At 39.8% G+C, this 23,443-nt stretch overlaps 1 protein-coding gene across 7 annotated transcripts in view; it reads right to left on the bottom strand.

Moving 5' to 3' along the window:
* LOC143349937 (uncharacterized) overlaps window positions 1–23,443 on the bottom strand; it is a 539,266-nt gene that overhangs the window by 31,711 nt on the left and 484,112 nt on the right. The gene's annotated exons all lie outside the window — the stretch shown is intronic.

Genomic DNA, 23,443 nt, shown 5'->3' with positions numbered 1-23,443 from the left:
TGAGCGTTTTAATTTGACTGGCGGATCCTCGCTATGGCCGTGACAGCAAAAAAATTGAAATCCTCCGAGTCGTGACGGTTCCATCGCGCGTAAACGCGTGCTGTTCGAGAATTTATCGCGCAACGTAATAAAAATTCTAATAAAAGCGTTCGTTTCTTTCACCCGTTTCTACGTTTCGCACCGCTGGCCGTTCTCCCGGGATAAACCTGAAACGATGCGTGATAATAATATGGTTACGCGTAGAACGCGGAATTCCTTCTGGCCCCTGGTTAAGTCCTCTCGAGAGCCGAGCCATTCCTCTTCCGGGTTGCTTCGAGCCGCGCGGAAACTCTGAAACTTCGCGTTAACAGGAGAATGGGGAAGAGGGAGGGAATAGCTAAGTACAGATCGAGAACGATGCACCTTGTTACGCGGCATAACGTTTCGTAATTTTCGTCTGCCTCCGCCTCGAGGCTGGGGGAACGAAATAATTCCCAGCTACGCTTTGTTCCAATTTTTCTCTATGCTGCAATACGGACGATGTATGTTAACGTCAGACCAATGGCGGGAATTTATTAAATTTATTTTATATTTGCATTTGCAATAGTTGAGAATTTATAAAAACTTTTTTTAATCGTTTAAAAGTTCAGAAATGCGTACGCCTCCACGTAGAATGCCCAGGATTCTCGTCATAATTTTTTATTCGACGAAAGGAACAGAGTTTAATAAAATTTCATTTTACATTTTCGATTTATTTTCTCAGGTAAAACACAGAGTATTCAGCCACCCCTGGGGAAAATTGTAATGGGAGATTCTAGAGGCCAAAATAGGATGAAAATCAAGAATACTAATTTGTTGATGGAGGCTTCGTTAAAAAGTTATTAACGTTTAAAGTTCCGCCAGTACTGAATTTTTTTCTCGACAACGCGTAGAAATTCGGGGGTATGTCTATTGACCGAAAATGATTGTAATTGACCCCCACAACTGAAAATAATTTTTTTAGAACGATTTGAAATTTTTCAATTTCGCCGAAAAATTTCACCACATATTCTAATTTTTTTTTCGAAAACGCGTAGAAATTCGAGGGTATGTGTATTGACCAAAAATGATTGTAATTGACTCCTGCAACTGAAAATAATTTTTTTAGAACGATTTGAAAATCTTTAATTTCGCCGAAAAATTTAAGAGGAATAGATGTACGTATGGCCAGACATTACGTTTTCAGTAATGAATTTTTTTCTCGAAAGTGGTTAGGATTTCGGGGGTATGTCTATTAACCAAACGTGATTGTAACTGACCCCCGCAATCAAAAATAATTTTTTCAGAATGATTTGAAATTTTTTTATTTAATTTTTTAATAACTTTTTAACGAAGCCTTAGTCAAGAAATTGATATTCTTGATTTTCGTCTCATTTTGACCTCTGGAATCTCTCATTAAAATTTTTCCCAGGGGTGGCCAAACACCCTGTATAAGACCTTCTGATTTTAAAATCGAAAGGTTAGTTTGGTCAACGAGTGTTACAAATTCTTATTTATTTATTACAATTTCGTTAACCGTCGAATTTACGCGACTAGTTTTTGTAGATTTCTTATTTTTTAGATTCAGATAGGCACAGTATCCAATTCAGAATAATTACCAAGAGAAATCGCCCAAAAGATTGCGACGGAAGATGAAGATGAATATATAAATTTCTACGGTAACCGTAAACGATGTTCCCGTAGCATCCCCTTCGTTTTGAAAGATAAAAACAGAATAGACGCGTCAGAACCGAGACAAATATGCTGGTCCAGGAAATCGAATCGAACGCGTCGCCGGTCACGAGTCGCTGCTGGCTCGTTGATATTCCTCCGACGATTTCGATACTTCAATAAATCATCGAACATCAAGTCCTCCCTTGCTTCGTCTGTATCCACCAGGAGGTCGAAGGGCGACGTCGAGGAGAGAAAGTCGTGACCCGGCCGAACTTCCTCGACAAGGTTCTCGTTACGTAGTCAAGTCCTCGCGGCGAAATTGCGCGCTCCAGTTTTCATTCAGCCTGCAAATCGTTCGTCCGCGCCAGTGACTCTTAACTACCGCCCGGCGAACGTTTCACGAACGATTTGAATAATTTTTACGCCGACGTGAACGCGTTCGCGATCGTTGCAACTTACGAAAGCATTAATTAAAATCGATGCTTGGAAAAACGTGACGTCCGTTCTCAAACGATTTGCTTCCAAGCTCGTTATCAAAATGTATCGTGTTTCGATGTGTCAAAATGCTCCTATCAAATTTTATTTATTTCCCGTCGTTCCAATAGCTGAACCTAGTCGTACGGGACACCCTGTAGAGAGTTAAGAACCACTGGTCGTCGGTTCTCCGGAATCGTTGCGGCTCTCTCGCCAGGAGAATCGAAGCTTCGCTCGAGAGGGACGCTCGATTTCCAACGTGCAGCCGCACGTGCGTTCTACGTGAGACGCATGCGATCGCAGCCTGGCCCGCGTTTACGGGAAAGAGTTCCGGAGAGCTTTTCTTTCGGGTCACATCTCGTCTTCGAGTAGCAACCTTCCGTGAATATCGCCGGGGCTGGCGGCTCGACGACCGGCATCGTGCGAGTCCCGCTCTTTTGTCGCTTAAGAGAACGTACTTCCGGTGAGTGGCTTCCGAGTCAACGCGGGATAAAAGGGGGTACGAGTACCCGGTGAAAGAAACACCGTCGTGGAGGAGCACGGAGAGGGCTCTTTACGAGGGGCTGATCGCTTGGTTAATTAATCGGGACGGAATCACGCAACATGGTTCACGGCGATCAAAGATTGCCCCGTCAGGGGCTCCGATAAAGCGTTTTTCCTTTTCGCGGCGACACTTTCCGCGAAACCGAGTCACAGACGCTAACGATTTTTCGTACGAGACGCGCCTGAAACGTTGAATTTTACTTTATTTAACCCTTAAGTGGGCTCTCAATCTCAACTGAATTACATAATGTTCATTTTTACCAAATTAGTAAATGGAAATCAATTTTCCTTTAAAGCATTTACAAAATAATGAACTAATGAAGGATTATGTAAATTTTTGAATAATTACATTGACATATATTAAACAATTGTAAGAGATGACAATATAGAACAGAATATTTATTGTTTCCATAGACTGATGTATTCACGCTCCAAATTCCGGTTGATTTATTTCTTGTCTCGTTACTTTTATTCCCTTGAATTTATCTCGAGCTATTTTATTATTTTAATAAGAACAAATGGTCAATTATCGTTAAAAACTAATGCATAATATATCGTTGACGATTATCACCGCTTAAAAAAAAAATACCACTCGATAAATTAAGAATTACTCCCAGTAAGTAGATAACACTCATATTAGTCAGACTCGCGTCTGACTATTCGCGCGCTCCTACTACTTAAAGATATCTCACCTTCGCTGAGAACGTCACTGTTCGCGAATGAAATTTAGCAGCTGCGTGAGGCCCTTCGAAATTCTCTCGTTTTCGCCAATTGGCGTTCCGACTTCTAATGGATTAATTAATTAAAGGAAAATTACAATATTATCTCAATTTTGTTAAAGAGCGAAGCGAACTTGCACGATAATAGTGTTTATCGTTATTTCCTTCGGTATTTCGATTCGCCAGACCGACCTTTCGTGCCGAGAGCAATCTATTCGATTATCGTCCTCCTTTTGCTTCATCAAATACATAATCCAGTCGATCGACGATAATGGCGGATCGTTTGTAGCGGCGGTGCATTGCGGGGCACGAGCGAGTTTAATTTAAGACACGACTGTCGGAGCGCCGCGACGATAAAATCCGTTTAATTCGTGCAGGTCGAACGATTATATCCTCCGCGTTTCTCTTCCCCGTTGTTCCAACAATCTGCCGCGATAAAATAACGCTCGAGTATCGATCTTGAGGCGGACGAGTCTCGAAACAATTATTGTTTGCTGTTTCCTCGATGCCATTAATCGTGCACGACGGTGCAGTTTCTGTTTGATTGTTCGTCTCATTCAGAGTCCTTAGTAATATTTTATTACGAATAAAACAGACAATTATCGAAGTAAGAAAAATTATAGTATCTCATTTTAACAATATACCTGTCAAATCGAAGCACTCGTGAATCGTGTTAATATAATAATTTCGTAAAATTATCAGCCACAGAGGTGTATTTATAGCTGGATTATTAATCCACGTTCTAATACCGAAGTTCACGCAAGATATAGTCAAATTGAAACTGGTAAAGTGAGGTTTCAACTACAAATTACGACGTTGCATTTAGAATCTGACCTTTCCCGTTATTCGTTTGTATATGCATTTTGTCATAGACAAAACGTTGTGTACGCAAACCAGATCTGCATTCGCTACGTAATCGATTACATCGCGCGAGCTATGCGGGAGCAAACAACAGCATTTGCACATTTACACTCGCCGTTATCGTTGAGTTAGCTTTTAAAGGCAGAATATTATCATCCATTGAACCGTAGGATCGTGTACGAACTCCAGAACGTTTGAACCTTTAATTACACTGTGCCCACGCATCGGTACTTCGAACGTTTTCGTATCGTCGAATATACCATACCGGAAAACGAAACACTGAATTTAGAAACTGAACTCTCGCGTTGCCAGCTTTTATATCTGTTTCGACCGTAAACAAGGCTCGTCGGTGTTTGCAAAAAGATTTTTATCCGCTGTTTAATCGACACTGCGAACTCTGCGGGAGCAAATAGCAGCACTTGCACATTTTACGCTCGCCATTAGCGTTGACTCAGCCGTTCCGTTTCGAGGGACGTAATCGTCCGCCAACGCCGTCGAGAAAAACGTCACCTTCTCGTCATTTCCGTTGCGAACGACTCGACCCGTTAAAGCACCGAATTACGAGACGTTTCCGGATGAACCGTCCACGAAACAAAAGAGAATTCGGATGTTTCTCGTCCCTCGACGGGCTTGATGCGAACCTAAATGCGTCGAAAGGCGTCGGGAACGACTGTCGGGAGGTTGATGCGTTGCAGAAGAATTAAGAGAGACCGTTGGCCAGATAAACGAAAATTTCTGCTACGAACATAATAACTTGTTCGATAAATAATCCTTTTTAATATACGTAACGATTTACTACGAGTTCATAGAGTGTTAAGTCGCTTTGTTTACTTTCTTTCAGTTGTTCAGAGTAAACAAGATGAGCTTGATAATGTATTAATAAATATTATAGAATTAGTTTAATTATTTGTTAACGATGTTTCGACTGTATGGTTCTATTTGGAGTAATGTAATCTTCAGAATAATTATAAAGAAAAAATAGTTATTCTTCGTGAAACTGTTTAAGATAATTGTTGAAACAATAATAGGCGAATATCGTATATGTGAGAATAACAAATTTCAGTGAGGAAAAAAGGGGTGAAACGAACACGAGGACAGAAAGGGTAGAGCTGAGTCGAGTAAAGATTTTCTGAGAACAAGGGATGGGGGAAGAATCCCAGTGTTAGAAACAGTGAATTGCTCATGAGGGTCGCTACAGGATTGGACCACTATCTTGGCTGTTTCTGGCATGTATAATTAAATTAGAACAATACTGGCATAACTTCTACTGCCCGTTTATTCCTCCTGTTACCCTTGTGCTACCAGTTCACCACTTCCTAAATGCTACTAGTTCAGAAATTCCTTTTATCCCTTTCTTTCCCTATTTGCTCTCTCATTCTGTACTTCTCTGATTGTTAAAGATGAAATGCTAATTTTGGAAAACGGAATATTTTTCAGGATACTTCTCAATCCTATTCATCAATTAAATCGATTTCTACTTCGAGTCTTATTTAACAGTTCAAAGAGTCTACAGGGAGTTCGGCCACCCTTGGGAAAAATTTTAATGGGAGATTCTGGAGGCCAAAATAAGACGAAAATCAAGAATACCAATTTGTTGATGGTGGCTTCGTTAAGAAGTTATTAACCTTTAAAGTTCCGCCAGTACTGAATTTTTTTTCTCGAAAGTGGGTAGGATTTCGGGGGTATGTCTGTTCACCAAAAATGATTGTAATCGACCCCTGCAACTGGAAATAATTTTTTCAGAACGATTTGAAACTTTTCGTTTTCGTCGAAAAATTTAGGCACCTACCCCCTTGTCGATTTTTCTTAAAAATTCCTTTTTCATTTTTAGTAATTTTGTTTGACGTCCTACAGAAAAATTGTCTAATACTTTTTTGTAGGTATCCATGGGCTCTACTTCAGAAAAAAGTTTCATTGAAATATATTCACTATTATAGGAGTTATGGTCGTTTGAAAATTGGACCATTTTTATGGGGTTTTTGTCATTTTGCGGAGTCAAGGATCAAATTTTCGAATATTTTTATAATTGTTACATATTCTACACTAAAATACGCGTCGTTTGGCTTTTTAAACATTAAAATCGGCCAATCCGTTCAGAAGTTATGGTGTTTTAAAGATTCGCATGAAATTTACGGGAAGCATTCCTTGTCTCAAATTATATTTTCGGTAAGGAATTTTTTTCTCGAAAATGGTTCGGATTTCGAGGGTATGTCTGTTGACCAAAAATGATTATAATCGACCCTTGCAATCGAAAATAATTTTTTTAGAACGATTCGAAAAATTTTTTTTTCGCCGAAAAATTTCACCACCTATTCTAATTTTTTTTTCGAAAATGCGTAGAAATTCGAGGGTATCTGTATTGACCAAAAATTATTGTAATTGACTCCTGCAACTGAAAATAATTTTTTTAGAACGATTTGAAATGTTTTAATTTCGCCGAAAAATTTAAGTGGAATAGGTGTATGTATGGTCAGACATTACATTTTCAGTAATGAATTTTTTTCTCGAAAGTGGGTAGGATTTCGGGGGTATGTCTATTAACCAAAAGTGATTGTAACTGACCCCCGCAACCAAAAATAATTTTTTCAGAATGATTTGAAATTTTTTTATTTAACTTTTTAATAACTTTTTAACGAAGCCTTAGTCAAGAAATTGATATTCTTGATTTTCGTCTCATTTTGACCTCTGGAATCTCTCATTAAAATTTTTCCCAGGGGTGGCCAAACACCCTGTATATTTTTTATAGGTACTCATTCTCGACGAAATAAAAACTTCGAAAGAAAGATCCTTGATTTTCCAGTACTTAAACATACTCCGTTTTCTCATCCAGAAGTTAATACTTTAAAGAAATATTTCAGAGACCATCCAACGTTATTTCAGAGCGATCGTTCAAGTATTCCGTCCTTGGACAAAAAATCTCTCGCAAGAACATTTTTCACGAAAGTGAAAAGTCGGGTGGAGGTTGCCTCCATCGCGCAGAATATTCTTCGAAGGCGTTATCGGATCAATAAACCAACTTATTCCGAATTCCATTCGAGCAGCGATCGACACCTCCGGGAACAGAAGCGCGAGATGCAAATCCACATTAATCCCACAGAGTACGAACTTGCGATATTTCACGGCTAAAACTCGCGCGAAACAATTCGAACGCTCGTAACATTTGAGCATGTCAGAATTTAACCTTTCTCGGAAGATAGATTTTGGAGGCTCGACAAGTTTTTAGAAAGGGTGTCTATGAAAATTTTGTCAAGCTTCGATGGGAAGCCACGATCGACGTTAAGCTTGGCCCGAGCGAAGGGGTTGTCCACTCAGCGAGGCTTCCATATTACTTTTTCAATTATACACCTGGCCATTAGGGCAATCCGGTGGCTGGTACGCGTTAGGGTCTATTAAAAGGGCTATCGCGTCGATACGAGGTGCGTTAGCCGCTTCGTTGCACGGAAAAATGGCAGCCTCGATAAAATTGCTGCGGCTTATATATGCATAATATACACTCCACCCCCGCGGGTGGCCCCACCCGCAAGAAAAAGCTGCCTGTCAGTAGAGGCGTCCCGGGTCTCGTAAACGAACTGCCTTCAACGGCGCCCTAAAGAGCTTCGACGGCCAGGACAGCCCTGGAAATTTAATCGTCGCGTCAAAAATAGCTTCGTTAAATTATTTTGTTGCGTTAAGTACGATGAGGCTGACGATGCTATCGATATCAGCTAATGTTCTTAATTCACCATTTTGTTCGTGTTGGATAACAATTTTATTACATTTGTTCGTTTCAAGCTACTGCTTTATTATAAATTTTGTAATATAAAATCAAAATTTTTGAAGGTGAACGCGTTTGAAATCAAACAAGGTCTGGCAGAAAATTAATGATCAATGAAAAAATGAATTATCGAGAGAATCCCACTATTTTGAACGATCGTTTTCGTACGAAGCTACTGTCAAACGAAAATTCTAAATTTTGTTAATATTTAGGTAAAATTCACGACATACGATACGAGTTACATTTGAATAAATTAGTCTCCATTTCACATTCGTCAAGTGTGTAATTCAATTAGTGTAACAAATACTTTTGCAAGCTTCTGTTCCAACTGTTCGTTGCTGGACAACGATCGACCCGGATAGGAATCCTTGGAAAATATGGCAGCGCAAGTAAACAGCAAATGGGAAAACTGTTACGATGGACGTTACTTAGCGACACGTGTTTCGACCACATTACGACGTAATTATAGGCGCGCAGAACATTGTCCCATTGCGGTAGTTAACTGAATTATGACCATAGACGCAACAGCTGCCACGATCGTTCCCCGCTGTCTAAGTTTCTGCATCTTCCGGGCGAACCATCCAGCGAATTAATTTCGTTCCTTAGAGTCTTCGGGGCCAAGTGGATGGCGTCTTACATCGACACGTTCCTGTACACGAATTTATATACTCGACGTCGGGTAGGATGGCGGCGTCGAATAGGCAGGAATGGCGGCACCAGTAATGGAAACAGAATGGGATAATTCCGCGAACCGCGGACGGACGCGGTAATTGCGAATAATTGCATTGTCTTCGAGTCGTTCGCTCGAGTCCCTCTGTCTCCCCCTCCGACTATCCTCTCGTCCCTACGGTGTTGGTCCGTTCCTCTCGCGGTCTCGGTGAATTGCTTCGGTACGAATTGAGAGTCGGTTGGTGGAAACTCTCATACCGATTAGGATATCTCGTCCCTCCGTTCCGCCTCTTTCTGTCCAGTTGGCACGGGGGGTCCGGTACCCGCGACGGTCTCTCGACGATTTCGGAATTACGTTCGACCGAGGAGACACACGAATGGCTACCGAATTTTATCTCACTGGATATTATTCGTTTTTCAAACGCCAAACGTAACTTCGGAGTCACCGAATGTTATTCAAAATCTGTGGGTCTGCGATTCGAAGAATACGAACCTTTTAGTTCGTCTTTTGTTGGCAAATATAGTCTATATAATTTCTAGAATTGTTGTATCAAATAATATTGTTCGACTCAATCGTGGATGATTAATATTTCATTAAAATTTCACTGAATAATATTTAAAATCTGTGGGGTTGTGATTTCCCTGAGACTGCTATTTTGTACAATTTTTTTAGTTCGTTTTATATTGGAAAATACAGCCTACATAATTTCTAGAATTGTTGTATCAAATAATATTGTTTAACTCAATCGTGGATGATTAATATTTCATTAAAATTTCACTGAATACTATTTAGAATCTGTGGGTTTGTGATTTCCCTGAGACTGCTATTTTGTACAATTTTTTTAATTCATCTACAGGCTACATAAATTCTAGAAATAATTAATCTTGCATCAAATAATATTATTTCACTTAATCGTGGAGGATTCCTATTTCATTGAAATATTATTCACCGACGGTAACCGAGGAAAAATGTTTTCTATTGGGAGATAAAATAAAATGTATGGAATATTCACCAATTTTTAAAATTATTTAAAAACTAATAACGCTTGTGTAAAAATTCGATGGTTGGTGGAATGTATGGCCTCTGCAGAAACCTTTCGGTGAAACTGGTCGAAACGAAGGTACTATATTAAAGGTAAAATTTATGAATAAAAAAAATATAGTACCTATAAAAATTTGCACGGATCTGGTTTGGCCCTGTGTTGAACCATGATACGGTTCGACGTATGATATTCGAAATTTGTTTTCACTACCTACTGTTTCGATACTAGGAAATATTACTCTGACTATATTAGTGTAATATTCCGTGACGTTCGTAATGAAACGCTTGCAACGACATTTAATGGATTTTTAATGAAAGGTACACGGTTTGCACATGAAACATCGCTCCAGAATTTGAAACGTACGCCCATATATTACTCGATGTCTGTCACGCGTTCAAGTTTAATCAGTAAAAACGCATCGTCCTATAATTTACTCTAACGTAAACTTGATTGTGTTAATAAAGAATTTTAGAGTGCGTTTCTTTACTGAAACTTAGATACAAGTTTCAGAAAACTTGTATATAGCCTACCAGAGTATAAATAAACATATCCACAAGTTTTCAAAACCGAAAATCACACGTCACCAAACGTTTGAGGCTCCAAATTAGACAAACTGCTCTTCCAATAGCCTCAAGTACTCAATTGATTTTCATCCAATTATAGAAACTCTTGAGTATGGCACCGCTCTGTTTCCTCACTCTTCTCTAATTCACTACTACGTTCGTGCGAATGCTTGGCAATTCACTGGTCCTAATTCTAGACGAGAAGATGGATGCAATCTAATTCCATCTACCCTCTTACTTGAGTAGTTCAAGTTGACGATTGTAGGATGCATCCAAAGGAGATCGATGGACTTTGATTGCATGAATCTACTTCCAGTACAAGTTGTCGATTGTAGAATTCACGTAAAGGGAGATCCATTAAACTTGACTCTATCTATCCTCTCTCTATGACCCACTGCTAACGACTATCTCGTCGCGATAAGCTCTGGTAATTGGTATTGTTATAGAATATTTACAAGATAAATTTTATTCCTCATGCACGGTCGAAACAACCATATAAAATACGAATATTTTACGTGACACGATCACAGACGAGATTTCTTTTTAATTTATTCGACACATAAAATGAACTTGCACCAGTTTGAAAAACAACGTCACAATTCATAAGAAACTCTCTCTTAATTTACAGTAAATCATCGTTACGGTGTACACGAGTGAAAGTAACTAGTACATATATATTTGACGTTTCTGTAAAATCGAAAAAAAAGAACATGAGAAATCAGGACCGCCAGAAAAATTGATCGCCACGCCGCGGTTAACGAGATTCTAATTTGCAACACGGTGTCAAGCTACGATAACACGACGGACGTAAACGTTAATAATTCCACGGATGCGTTGTCCCGGTCTGTGTGTCGCGCAGCAGCCGTCGTTTGTTGCTTTATCTCCGTATTTTACGTCGACTTCGCAACGAGTGCACTTCAACGACGAGAGCCGACACGTCGATGGAGCTTGAGCCCGTGTTGATATAACTCGCGGAACGAGAGCAGGAACGAAAGGAAAAGTGGAGCATTAAAAAGTCAAACAAGCATCGCATCCGGCTAATTACCATTCCTTTCTCGTTGTGTCTGTTTACGGAATAATTAGCGGCTCGTCCAGGAAAATGGTGACTCGCGGTACTCCCGACGCGCGTTTCGACTAGCAAACGATCGCGAAATCGAGACTCCTCGTTCTGTGGGACGTATTTCCGTCGAGCATATACGTTCCAGATTTTGAAAATTCGACGAGAGGAATTATAGGATAAAATATTACGAGCAAAGGATATCTCAAATAAAATTATTTAAGAATTTCTCTTTAAAAATACCTTGTATGACTTGAAAGAAGAATTTAATTTTAAGTATCTTTAGATCTAAAGAAGTATAAGTTTAGAATGGATTAAGAGTTTTGAGGAGAGATTGCATTGTAAGAAAAGTTTTTTTTAGAATTGATAGAGTGAAGTATACGTCATCGAACAACGTAAAATTCGTTAAAGATTGCTAGGATCTTGATTCCGATGTCCAGGATCGTAAAATAGCCTGTGCAAATGGCGCTGAAAGGCTCCCTGTTCGAGCGACATAAAATTATGTCGTTAATAGCGACTTGGACGATTCTAGTTTTCATGTTCCCGCGGGCGACTTGCTGCGTCACGATCTTCCAGCTCGTTGAAATTATTATCTCGCGAAACGTAAGAGGCTGAGCCAACGGGCAGAGGCTCCGACGTAACGTAAATCGCGTCCAGATGAACGACGAACACCGTCCCGACGCCGATAACGAGCGTGTCTGTGGAAATCCAGGAAAGTCGTGAAAGTCTGTCGAGAACGGGAAATTCAGTTACGATCCATTCTTATCTTCCGTTTTACCCCTCCGCGGATGCAACTCGACAAAAGGCGTCCCTTGCCTCGACAAATGCTTCCCTCTCTGTTGGAAAGAAACAACTCGCTTCGCGTAGAATTTAATATTTTACACGGCAACTTGATCTAACATGATTGGGCGAAAAAACGACCGCGAGATATAAAAATTAAATAAATTTATCGTAATAACGAAAAGAGAAGTACTTGGATCATGCATATTTCTAGTTTGTACTTTCTAGTTTTATATTTAGTGTTTTTAGATATACAATGTTTATCGTGTTTAAGTGATTACCTTTTCATGCAAAAGAGAGCAGGTTTGAATAAAATTTTTGTATATGGAAAAGCTTAATTACTGTGAAAACTGTCAATTTCTGTCAAAGGTGCTCGAAATATATGTTTCAGTCATATTTTTAAATCGGTATGATTTGCAAAATATGCGGAAAAAATTTAATAAAACGTTGCACAAATGCACCGTAAATTGAAAAGCGGAATCATGACTGGAACCTCGAAAAGTAGATGAATAAATGATCTGGTACATTCACGAACACTTTTTTCCTACGAAATATTTGACTAATACGTTTTATTCCGGGAAAGGATTCGTCAAATATTAAATCTATGATCGAGGTTTATAGAATATTCCTAGAATATTTATGAATACTAAGGATTTTAATATTTACGAATAAAATCGAGAATCAGAAATGTTACTATTATTGTACAGGAACGACGTTCTTATTAGAATTTGAGTCAGCAAATAATTAAAGCAACAATACCGCGGTAAAAAGTATGTTTTATGTAAATAGAAAATATGTAGCAAAGATGAAAGGAGAGAATCTTCAATGTCCACTATGTAGGAAGGCGTATTAAAAATAGTCAAACTTTAGACGCATGCAGTACTGAACGTACTAGTGTTCTATCTATAATTAAGACACTGTTAGAAGCGGTAAAGCTTCCTCTTTAAAATGGTTTTTGGTTTTTGGCGATCCGACTTTCCGTTGTGGAGATATCGTAATTTATATAAAGGGGTAATTTTTTTAATTTGACTATCTCTGTCTCCGTCTGACGCGTCGCGTCGTACCTCTCTTTCTCGTACGTGACTCGTGACCGAGTGGCCGAGTGACCTAGTTTCTCCGAGTCACGTGCCGGTCAACGACCTTGACGAGGCCGTAGTAAGAAAGTAAACAAATGCTTATATCCCCAAAACTAGCCACCGCATCGACTTGAAATTAAAATCGCCATATCTCCGGAACTAATAAAGCTATCGACTCGTACAAACGCTCATTTTAAAGGGCATTTCATCCCCTATCCGATGAGTACATAAACTATTATTATTTATGCTGTCTTCTATGTTTATTTTAACATTTACTTTGACTCTACATACCCAAAACAATTCTAGTAATTCCTATCGATTATATGACTGATGTGTGTGATTTCATTTAATTGAAAATATTTGCTTAGTTACTGGCCAGCATTTTTTTCGCAATTAACGATTTCCTCTGGCGAAAATAATGTTACTGTTTGCTCGAAAAAGTTTGATAACGCCTGCCAAGCGTATCGAGGAAACTAATTTCGTAAAGAGCGGTTGAAATATATTTAAATGCATCATCGGACGGGTCCGGTTGCTGCACGAGGCTGACTATTCGAGTTTAATACCACTAGAGAGGCGAAGAAATGCTCGGACGCTCTTAGCAAAGAACGGGAACAAAGCGGTCGGATATATCTCTTGATCCACCGTGACATCATGATTCATCGTGCTGGTCAAGGAGACGGAGAGCACTCGGAACGTTAACTGCAGAAGTAAACACGAGCTCCGCGAACGTTATCGGTCCACGGTGACAAATCCACCGGCAGACACACGGATCTCCTTTTCCCAGGGCGCTGCTCGAGACACGACACGGGTATTCCTGTAGTTCGGGGCTGCACATAAATTCCTCGAACACATGGCGCCTGAGCTTATGAACAATAACCACGGGCGGCTTCTCCACCTCCGCGGTCGTCGACGTTGATGCCAGCGGCACGTTAGCCGACCTCCTAGTCAGTAATTACGCCAGACCCATAAACATTCGGCTCACGGTTCAATCTCGCCCGGAAGACAAGGGACACAAGTGCCAGGCGTGGCTCCCTGGCACATGCCTCTACGCGACCGCGCTGTCGGATCATCTGCATAACGTTTTCTGCATCGCAGAACCGGCTACGTCGATTTAAACCGGCTTATTACGCCCGCGATGCACGCCATGGCCTCTCAACGATCCACCGGAACGATTCGACCCTTTCGAAATGTGCTTCGAAGAGCTCAGCTTTTTCTTCACCGTACAGTAATGCTCGCTTTGTTGATTCGATTCTGCCCCGGACAGATGCAACGGAACGATCCCCCGCCACTCGATTCTGTCTATTGTTATTACAAAATATTCGATGACATTTACTTTGTACAAAACTAAAACAAATTATCGCTCTATGTAATATATTTTAAATTCGTCGTATATTATTAAAATGGAGATATGGAATGTTTGTAGTCGATGGAACGAATACAAGTTGTGTATTTAAACTTAAAGGTTTGGGAAATTTTCTAAGTCTATGTTTTTCACTTGGGAGTCGTGTGCAGATTTGTATAAAACGAGAGCCATAGAATCACGCCGTGTGACCGGGAAGAAGGAATTCGCGAAATCCGAATGCAATGTTCAGATACGTGGCTCAAGTTCGCCTGGTCTCTTAGCTCCAAATCGCGTTACGCCGACGATAAATATGCCAGCGTCATAAATATTCGGTCCACGATTTAATCTTGCCGACGAGGCAGGCGTGCCAAACGTGGCCTGGTAGCAGATGTCCCTTATTTGACCGAGCACCGAGATCATCTACGTAATGTCCCTGGCAGAAGTAAACGATTCTGAGATTAGGTCAGGAGTTCTCCCGAACCTGCTGCTCCGTTTTCGTAATGCTCTGCAGCGCGATGTCACGTGCAGCGTGTTCTTTAAATTACCGATTGTCTCATAGATCTTCTCCATGGAGCCGTCGGTGTACTCTAAGAACTATGTGCCTACCCGAAACTCCCATAAATTTCCATTGTTCCCGCTTCAACTTCCAATTCAGCGATTTAATTCGACGTCTCAGACATCGGTGCAGTTGTAAATTTTCGTACGAGGAGCAAACGTGATATATGGAACTCTGATTTCTTTCCTCGCGTACCCATAGTTTAGCGTACTTCCTGCGACAAAGGTTGTCAAACAAAAACTACGACGAATGATTACAATTACGAACGAAACATGAAATATAAAATAATCGGCGACAAAGTAAATTTGGGTGAATAGATATTTATATACCGTCTTTCAAAATTGAAAGGATTAAAATTTATTATTGCAGACTCGCAAGGAAGGTGGGGATCACGATTTTGATGAAATTTTATAGCACGTTAAATCAGTATAAATTATTTATATATTAATATATTCATCGAGAAACAAATAATCAAATAATATCTACACTTCTATTGAATTAGGAGCATCCGAATGCATTTGTTTTCATTGCATTTTACTTAAATAAAATTTTGTTTACAAAATATTTGCAGGCCACTTGAACGAAAGTTCTATAATCCGGTATACCTAAAACGACCAGGGACGTTAGCGTAACTCGTTAATTGAACGATGCACAAAATTCTAACCAGCCCGGACGATCAACGCAGCTGCATTTCGCATGCAATTGTGCAACGGTGGATGCGTTACACCGTTTTAATGGAACAGTACACGCTGGTACACGACCAGCCGGAAAGGGATCGTTCAATTTAGCCTGAATCTTCGTGCCTTCGAATGGACGACGATCCGAGGTCTCTCGACCGGAGGCTAGAAGGACCAGCCTCTTTGTTTCGCGTCTCGAGCTCCGGTTTAACGTCTGCGCGTAAACTGAATAACGTGTCTAATTACACGCTGCGAAAGCCACCCTTATGGCTTATGGCTATGGCACACGTGAGCACGACCCCGTTCTTTTCCGACACAGACGTTTCGTTGGTCGTTGGGAACATTCCGCGCGCCTTTTAAGACCGTTTAAAAGAACATCGAGCAACCCTTTCCTCCCCTGTAGCGAATATTCCAGCGTTTCTAGGCGGATAGAGCGACTCACGGTTCTTGAGGAGGATTATTTCCTTGAGGATTAATGTTTTAACGAGCTCTCGCGTAGTCTACGCTCGCGTCTTTCGCTATACATTCATTTATAATCGCATTAACCAGCGATGTTTATCAGAGACTTGTCTTACGCTCCAATTTATTTAATATCAACTCTGTATTATTGCGAAACATCTGTTCGAACACCTTTCTCGTTCTGTTTTTAATCAACGAAGAGAATTGAAAACTAATTTTCGAATCATTACTCGAGAAGAAATTTCGAAATTAATTATCGCGCGAAACGAAGTTCTAATCCTGGTAACGCGTTGTAACAATTCTGTAGCGAGTTTATCGAGTTGTGAATCTAAATTCGTAATACTGTGATGTTGAACGGTACGCTGTATTACAAAGTAATTAAGTGCAACGGCTTAGTCGATGAGTTAGCCGATTATTAAATGTATGTATCCACGGGCTTTGTAGAGTTATGTATTCTATGTAGAATTGTTGTATTAACAGTTTACCCCAAGCACTGGGCAAAGATGGACCACGAGAATTGTTCATAATACGTTTCAACAATCTTTCGTATGTTTATACTCCGTTTATCTACGATTGAGATTAGTTTGACGTTAAAATTTCAATTTTCTTTGACTTTTTTCTCATTAGAAATTCCTAGACCTACGTTGCATTTATTAAAAATATCGCTGGAAATATTCTACTGCAGATTCAATACCTTTTCCATATTTATACTCCGTTTATCTACGATTGAGATTAGTTTGACGTTAAAATTTCAATTTACTTTGACTTTTTTCTAATCAGAAATTCCTAGACCAACGTTTTCTATATTTACACTCCATTTATCTACGATTGAGATTAGTTTGACGTTAAAATTTCAATTTTCTTTGACTTTTTTCTAATTAGAAATTCCTAGACCTACGTTGCATTTATTAAAAATGTTGCTGGGAATATTCTACTGCAGACTCGATACCTTTTCTCTCAACAATATCGATTTAAAGATTAGTGTAACGAACGAAAATGTTTTTTTTTTCTCGTTCGAGATTTTTATCTAGATAAGAGTTTTGCTCGTTTCTGGTCTCGCGACAGCGCACCGTCGACTGTAAATAATGGCGGGTATCGACGAAACGCGCGAAAAGTTTCGCTGGCGTTCGAATATCGCGCGGTATATAAAACGGATCGCTGCGCTCGAATTCTTCCCCGAGCTGCTCGATTTATAGAGTCCTATTTTGACGAGGGAAATACACGCACAAAAGAATCGCTCCGCGAATATTTGATATACACGAAAAATACTCGACCCGGCGCGGAGGCCACGGAAAAAATGTAATTTCGCAGAAAGGTTTCTCCTTTCAGCGGTCCTTTGAGTGCGAGCTGGAAAATGGCAGATGCTTCCCCCGTGCAACGGGTCGCGGAAAGTAATTTCGACGTATTAATAAAATTTTTAGATCTATCGCTGTGTAACAAGGGATTCGTAAAATATTCGGAATTTGCTTCGTGCGGACGGATAAATTTAAATAATGGAAGATTCTCACGAATCCGAAACGTACGATAAGTTACGATACGTAATTCAATTGTGATTTAAAAAATATTTTGTAAAACAGAAGCATCAGATTTGGACGTATTGAGATCGTCTGATAATAAATAAACACGAGACCAGAATAGTTGTCTTTCTTAGAAATACAGATACAATCAAGAACTTTTTAATTTTCTAATATCAAGCACTGGTATAAATTATCGATTCAATATATTTTTATTAAGTCGTTGAAAGAATTTATATTGGACAACTGCTTTTCAAATTAAATAGAGGACAGATAAATTTGAAAGAAGTCAACCAGCGTCATATTTCTGTTGAAATATAATTAAAAATTAGAAACCGTGGCTGTGATATTCGTCGAGGAAGTATAGCGTGTCGCCAACGTCACTGAGGCAGGATAGTTTCGCGAACCAGCGCGAATTCCGTACCAGTTTCCTGAATTCTTTGCTTCGTCAAACATTCCAGCAGAACGAGCCAGCCAATAGGCGACATAATATCCGAAATCACTGTCGGATCGGTCGATGTTTGACACAACTAGCAATGAATAGCGACAGGAAACTAGGCGATAACTTGCTAATGAGGAACATATATCACTTTTCCGATAGTGCAACGAACGCACATCGTTGGTGTTGAATGGTTCGAATTGCAATCTGGAAATGCTGAATCGTCTCTGCGAAGCAATGTACTGTGAACCGCCCGGTAAATCACAACACAGTCTTGGCGTGGAAGTTAGTTGTCGAGCAAGCGTGTTTGACGAGTAATGGATAACATTAATCTACGCCGAGAAATATCGGTTACTTTCGCGTTTGTATCGGCTGGGAATCTTTAACATTTCGATTACGCGGCGTTTTCGATGCTCCATCCGACGGAACGCGTACGATTCGATGCAGAGAACCCGGGCAATTAGAACCTGAAAAGTCGAATAATTTTTCCCCCACTCGATGGACTTTCAATCGTTATATTCGAATCGTTAGCTCAAATTCAAGTGTACCTAATCACGATGCTGACATCGACTCGTTTAATTGCATTAATATTATTTTCCACAGTTTGGTGAGAACGTTATGATTCGTATACAGTTTTTGGCGCTTCGATAATTCGCGTAAATTAAAAACGAATCACGTGAAAACGCATTTAGAAACAATATGTGTCGTCGACGACAGACCGGGGATACTAAGACTGATTCTCTTCGTTCGGGGGCGACGAATAACCCAGAATTTACACAGAAATAAATGTCAAATACAATGGCGACGTTGTATCGCGTGCAACATCTTGATATTCGCGACGCAGGAATCTTAACTAGCAGGCCGTTCGGACGCGACCACAATAAACTGACGAAATTCCGTAATAACGTGTGCCGTTCGCGCAGATAAATCTAAATCAAGAATAGAACAGAGACGGGGCCGGGTACCGTAAAACTCGTCGCGATGCATAAATTGAATCGCGGCCAGTAATAAAGACACCGGTCCATAAGACGCGATTTACAAGTTGACGTATACGGCGTCTAGACTCGTTGTGTTGGGGAAATTAAAACTACGGTCGAAGTGTCTGGTAAACGCGACGGTATGGGCGACGATCTTTACGACAGGTGTAGCCATTTTGTCGCTTCCGAAACGTTAATTCCTTATAATATCCATCGTGGAGGGACGTACACACAAACAGGAAACCCTCTAAACGACGTTTGGAAAAGAAAATCTTATTAAATTTAATTCGTACGATACTAATCATGTTGTATTTTGTTCCTACTTTTGTAAATTTATGAGAAAACTTCGACAAAGATTCGTTTCTCGTATTTCACTCGCAATCATGTTTAGGAAAATTTATACAGTCCAGAAATTTTCATCTTCAGATTTAAGCTAACAATGACAATTTAATTGCACACTATACTGGTGATTCGATGTAAATTTTAAAAAGCTTATTTCTTGGAAATTTAGCTTTTGAGACTGATTTAGTTTTGATATTGGAGGGTTTCGAATAAATTAAAAACGAGACTTGTCAACAGTCAAAATATCAGTTCTAGCAATTCTAGCAGGGACGAATACATGTAAAAATGCTGGAATCATTCTACAAAAAGTGGAAAATTTCGATTAACGCTAGCAAAACTGAAACAATAGTCTTTACAAGAAAACGTATAGGTACAAAAATCAAAATATGCAATAATGATATAGAAATAAAACAATCAGTAAAATATTTAAGTGTAACAATGGACTCAAAGCTAACATATACACTACATGCAAAGGCAATAATTAAAAAACTGGTATACACCACGTTGATTAGACCCATACTATTATTCTGTAAATAAACAATCTTAAAAGAGAGATTCTCGTCCGATCTACTGTTCATATTATACTCTCTCTATCGATTTTGTAATTGGACTTCACTTAGTATCAAAAGAATTCCATATTAAAATTAAAATACTAAAAAATTAATATGAAATTAATTTCGAAGAATACTTAAAAAAAAAAACCAAGTTCGTAAATAGAAGTAACACGGTCTAACAAACAAAATTTGGTAAAACTAAACACAGAAGGAATTCGTAAGAAACGAAAGTGTAACCGTACGTGTTTCCAGTAATCGAAAGTATCCACCCCAGGAAACCATATTAGATATTTAATTATGCTGTACCAAAAACTATGTTAACCCAGCAAGTGGGCCAACAAAACGATTCCCCAAACCGCGAGCTAGTATCGCAGTCACGTCCCCCGACCGGGGTGGTTTTGCATCGAGCGTTTTTCAGGACTGTTGCCCGGGGAGGAAAGTAGCAAAAGGAACTTTTTCAATTCGATACCAAACACCTCGGGAGCATTGAATTCGCGAACAGAGATCCATCGGTGGAGTTCAATTTACAAGTATGGCGTACGTGCCGCGTCGAGACCACCCGACAAAGACGGGAACGCGAGCGCGGTAATACAAAGCGACAGTTACCCTTCGCGTTTTACCCCCTCATTTTGTAGCCGTGGCCGGATCGATCCGTACGCGATCTCGACAAACGAGAAAATCCGATGAAAACCGCGGGGTACATCGAAAGCCTCCCACGCGCGGCGCGGCCAGGACGCAGAGACGTCATTGTTCCAAAGCAGGCCTTTTGTCGGTGAACGAATTACTACCGCTGTTTATCCCTCCGCCCCTCCGCCTCGCGTTTTCCCCTGTTTCCTTTCTTCCCGCCCTCTCCCGTGACACGCTGCATCCATCGCGAAACATCAACCTGTCTACCCTTATCACCCCTACCTTTTTCCTTTTTCCGACCTTCCCGCGCTCCACGCGCGTGCTCGTTAGTCTGCCTCGCTTTCTTCGCCGCCTACCAATCACTCTGCCTTTCGTTCCCCCTCCCCCCCCCTCTCGAACCGTTCCCCGGTTCGTTTTATCGTCCCTCTTCAACTCTACTTTTCATGATTTTATTTGATTTCTTCTTCTAGGCGTCGTCCCCCCCCCCCCCCTCGCCCCCCCCACTCTCGAGTTTTTTCTAAGCGTTTCGTACACGAGTTCGCTTAATTGCTTTGGTTCGGTTTCCTCTTTGTTTTCAACGATTGTTTCGTTACGTTCTTCTATTTTTCCGAGCTGGATCCTCCCTCTTCTCGGTCGTTTTAATCTCTCGTTCCCGTTTCGAAGATCTCCTTCCACCCGCGCCTAATCCCTTTTCTTCTCGAGTTCCTCCGCGATAGAGGCACGACCTCCCCGTTATTGCATCGAGATTATTTAAATAATTATTGGAAATGCTTCAACCACACATATACAGGGTGTTCGGCCACCCCTGGGAAAAATTTTAATGGGAGATTCTGGAGGCCAAAATAAGACGAAAATCAAGAATACCAATTTGTTGATGGTGGCTTCGTTAAACAGTTATTAACGTTTAAAGTTCCGCCAGTACTGAATTTTTTTCCTCGAAAGTGGGTAGGATTTCGGGGGTATGTTTGTTCACCAAAAATGATTATAATTGACCCCCGCAACCGAAAATAATTTTTCCAGAACGATTTGAAACTTTTCAATTTCGCTGAAAAATTTAAGCACCTACACCCTGTCGATTTTTCTTAAAAATTACTTTTTCATTTTTAGTAATTTTGTTTGACGACCTACAGAAAAGTTGTCTAATACTTTTTTGTAGGTACCCATGGGCTCTATTTCAGAAAAAAGTTTCATTGAAATATATTCACAATTGTAGGAGTTACGGCTCTTTGAAAATTGGACCATTTTTATGGGGTTTTTCTCATTTTGCGGGGTCAAGGACCAACTTTTCGAATATTTTTGCGATTTGTACATATTCTACACTAAAATACGCGTAGTTTGCTTTTTTAAACATTAAAATCGTCCAATCCGTTCAAAAGTTATGACGTTTTAAAGATACGCATTAAATTTCAGTGAAACATATCGACGCTATGGTCAGACATGAAATTTTCAGTAATGAATTTTTTTCTCGAAACTGAGTAGGATTTCGGGGGTATGTCTGTTGACCAAAAATGCTTGCAATTGACCCCTGTAACTAAAAATAATTTTTCCAAGACGATTTGAAATTTTTGAATTTAATTGTTAATAACTTTTTAACGAAGCCTCCCTCAACAAATTGGTATTCTTGATTTTCGTCCTATTTTGGCGTCTAGAATCTCCCATTACAATTTTTCCCAGGGGTGGCCGAACACCCTGTACATGTTTGCAGTTTTATACGAAATGACCACAGCTAGTCAACCAGTATAATAATGAAACTGTAACAGTAATATAGCAGGACCTATCAATTGGAGACAAAAATACTTATCCACTGCAAACGCCAGATTTCATGAAGTTTTTCACAAAAGAAATTAACGTATTAATCACGATAAATATGAGTGACAGCGAGATTTTTTCTATGGTATAGAATACAGAACCAACGGATGCACAGTAATCTAATTATTGGTTTATGATGGCTATGTTGATGTACCGTTTGATATAGTTCGGTGCCAACGTCCGATTCATCGGGTTATCGAGTGGTGTTTGAGCTTAATGGCATTAATATTCAAGCTGGCATTAGTGTTTACATTAGTCCATTAGGTCTCCCGCGAGCAGTTTTCGTTAGGATGTTGATCGAACGTTTTTCAATCCCATTACGAAGAACAATATTTTCGTTTGGCGGAGCTCGGTGAATTCTGGTGACTCGATTTCCTAAAGAATTTCTGTGGTACAGAAAACCTGTGTAAATAACAGGTTTAGAATGGCTATAGAATGTTTTTTGTTCTTTTTAAATGCAAGAACTTGGTCGATCAACGAGTCTGATTCGACACGAGTTCTTCATGTCAAGTTTCACAATCATTAATCGTATTCGTGATAACAAATCTATTCTTCTTCGTGACCATTGTACGAATAAATTTAACACTAGAACTACCGACAATACTAATCTATTTATTTGTACCAAAGAAACTAAAATGACAGATACGTGGAAAAATATATAACCCACTGAAAATAAGTGATAAAGTGAATTCTCAAAAATTCAGTCGAATTTTCACCAGTTGCATTAGAAATTAGAACCATTTTGACTGTTTCTATCGCTCTAGTGTTGAATGAGATTAAATAGTATGCGTTTGAAAAATAATTTCGTATTGGAACAAAGGTATCGTTGAATGTAGCAACGACTGTTGCTGGAATTCGAGCATTTTTCGAATCCCATCGATCGTTTCGCGCGCTCCTTCGCCGCGCAAAGCGTTCGTTTTACGAATCTCGGGCAACG

The sequence above is a fragment of the Colletes latitarsis genome, chromosome 14 (assembly GCF_051014445.1).
Source record: "Colletes latitarsis isolate SP2378_abdomen chromosome 14, iyColLati1, whole genome shotgun sequence".
Lineage (NCBI taxonomy): Eukaryota > Metazoa > Arthropoda > Insecta > Hymenoptera > Colletidae > Colletes > Colletes latitarsis.
Note: the sequence above shows the minus strand (reverse complement) of the source record. Positions and strands in the feature narration are given on the sequence as shown.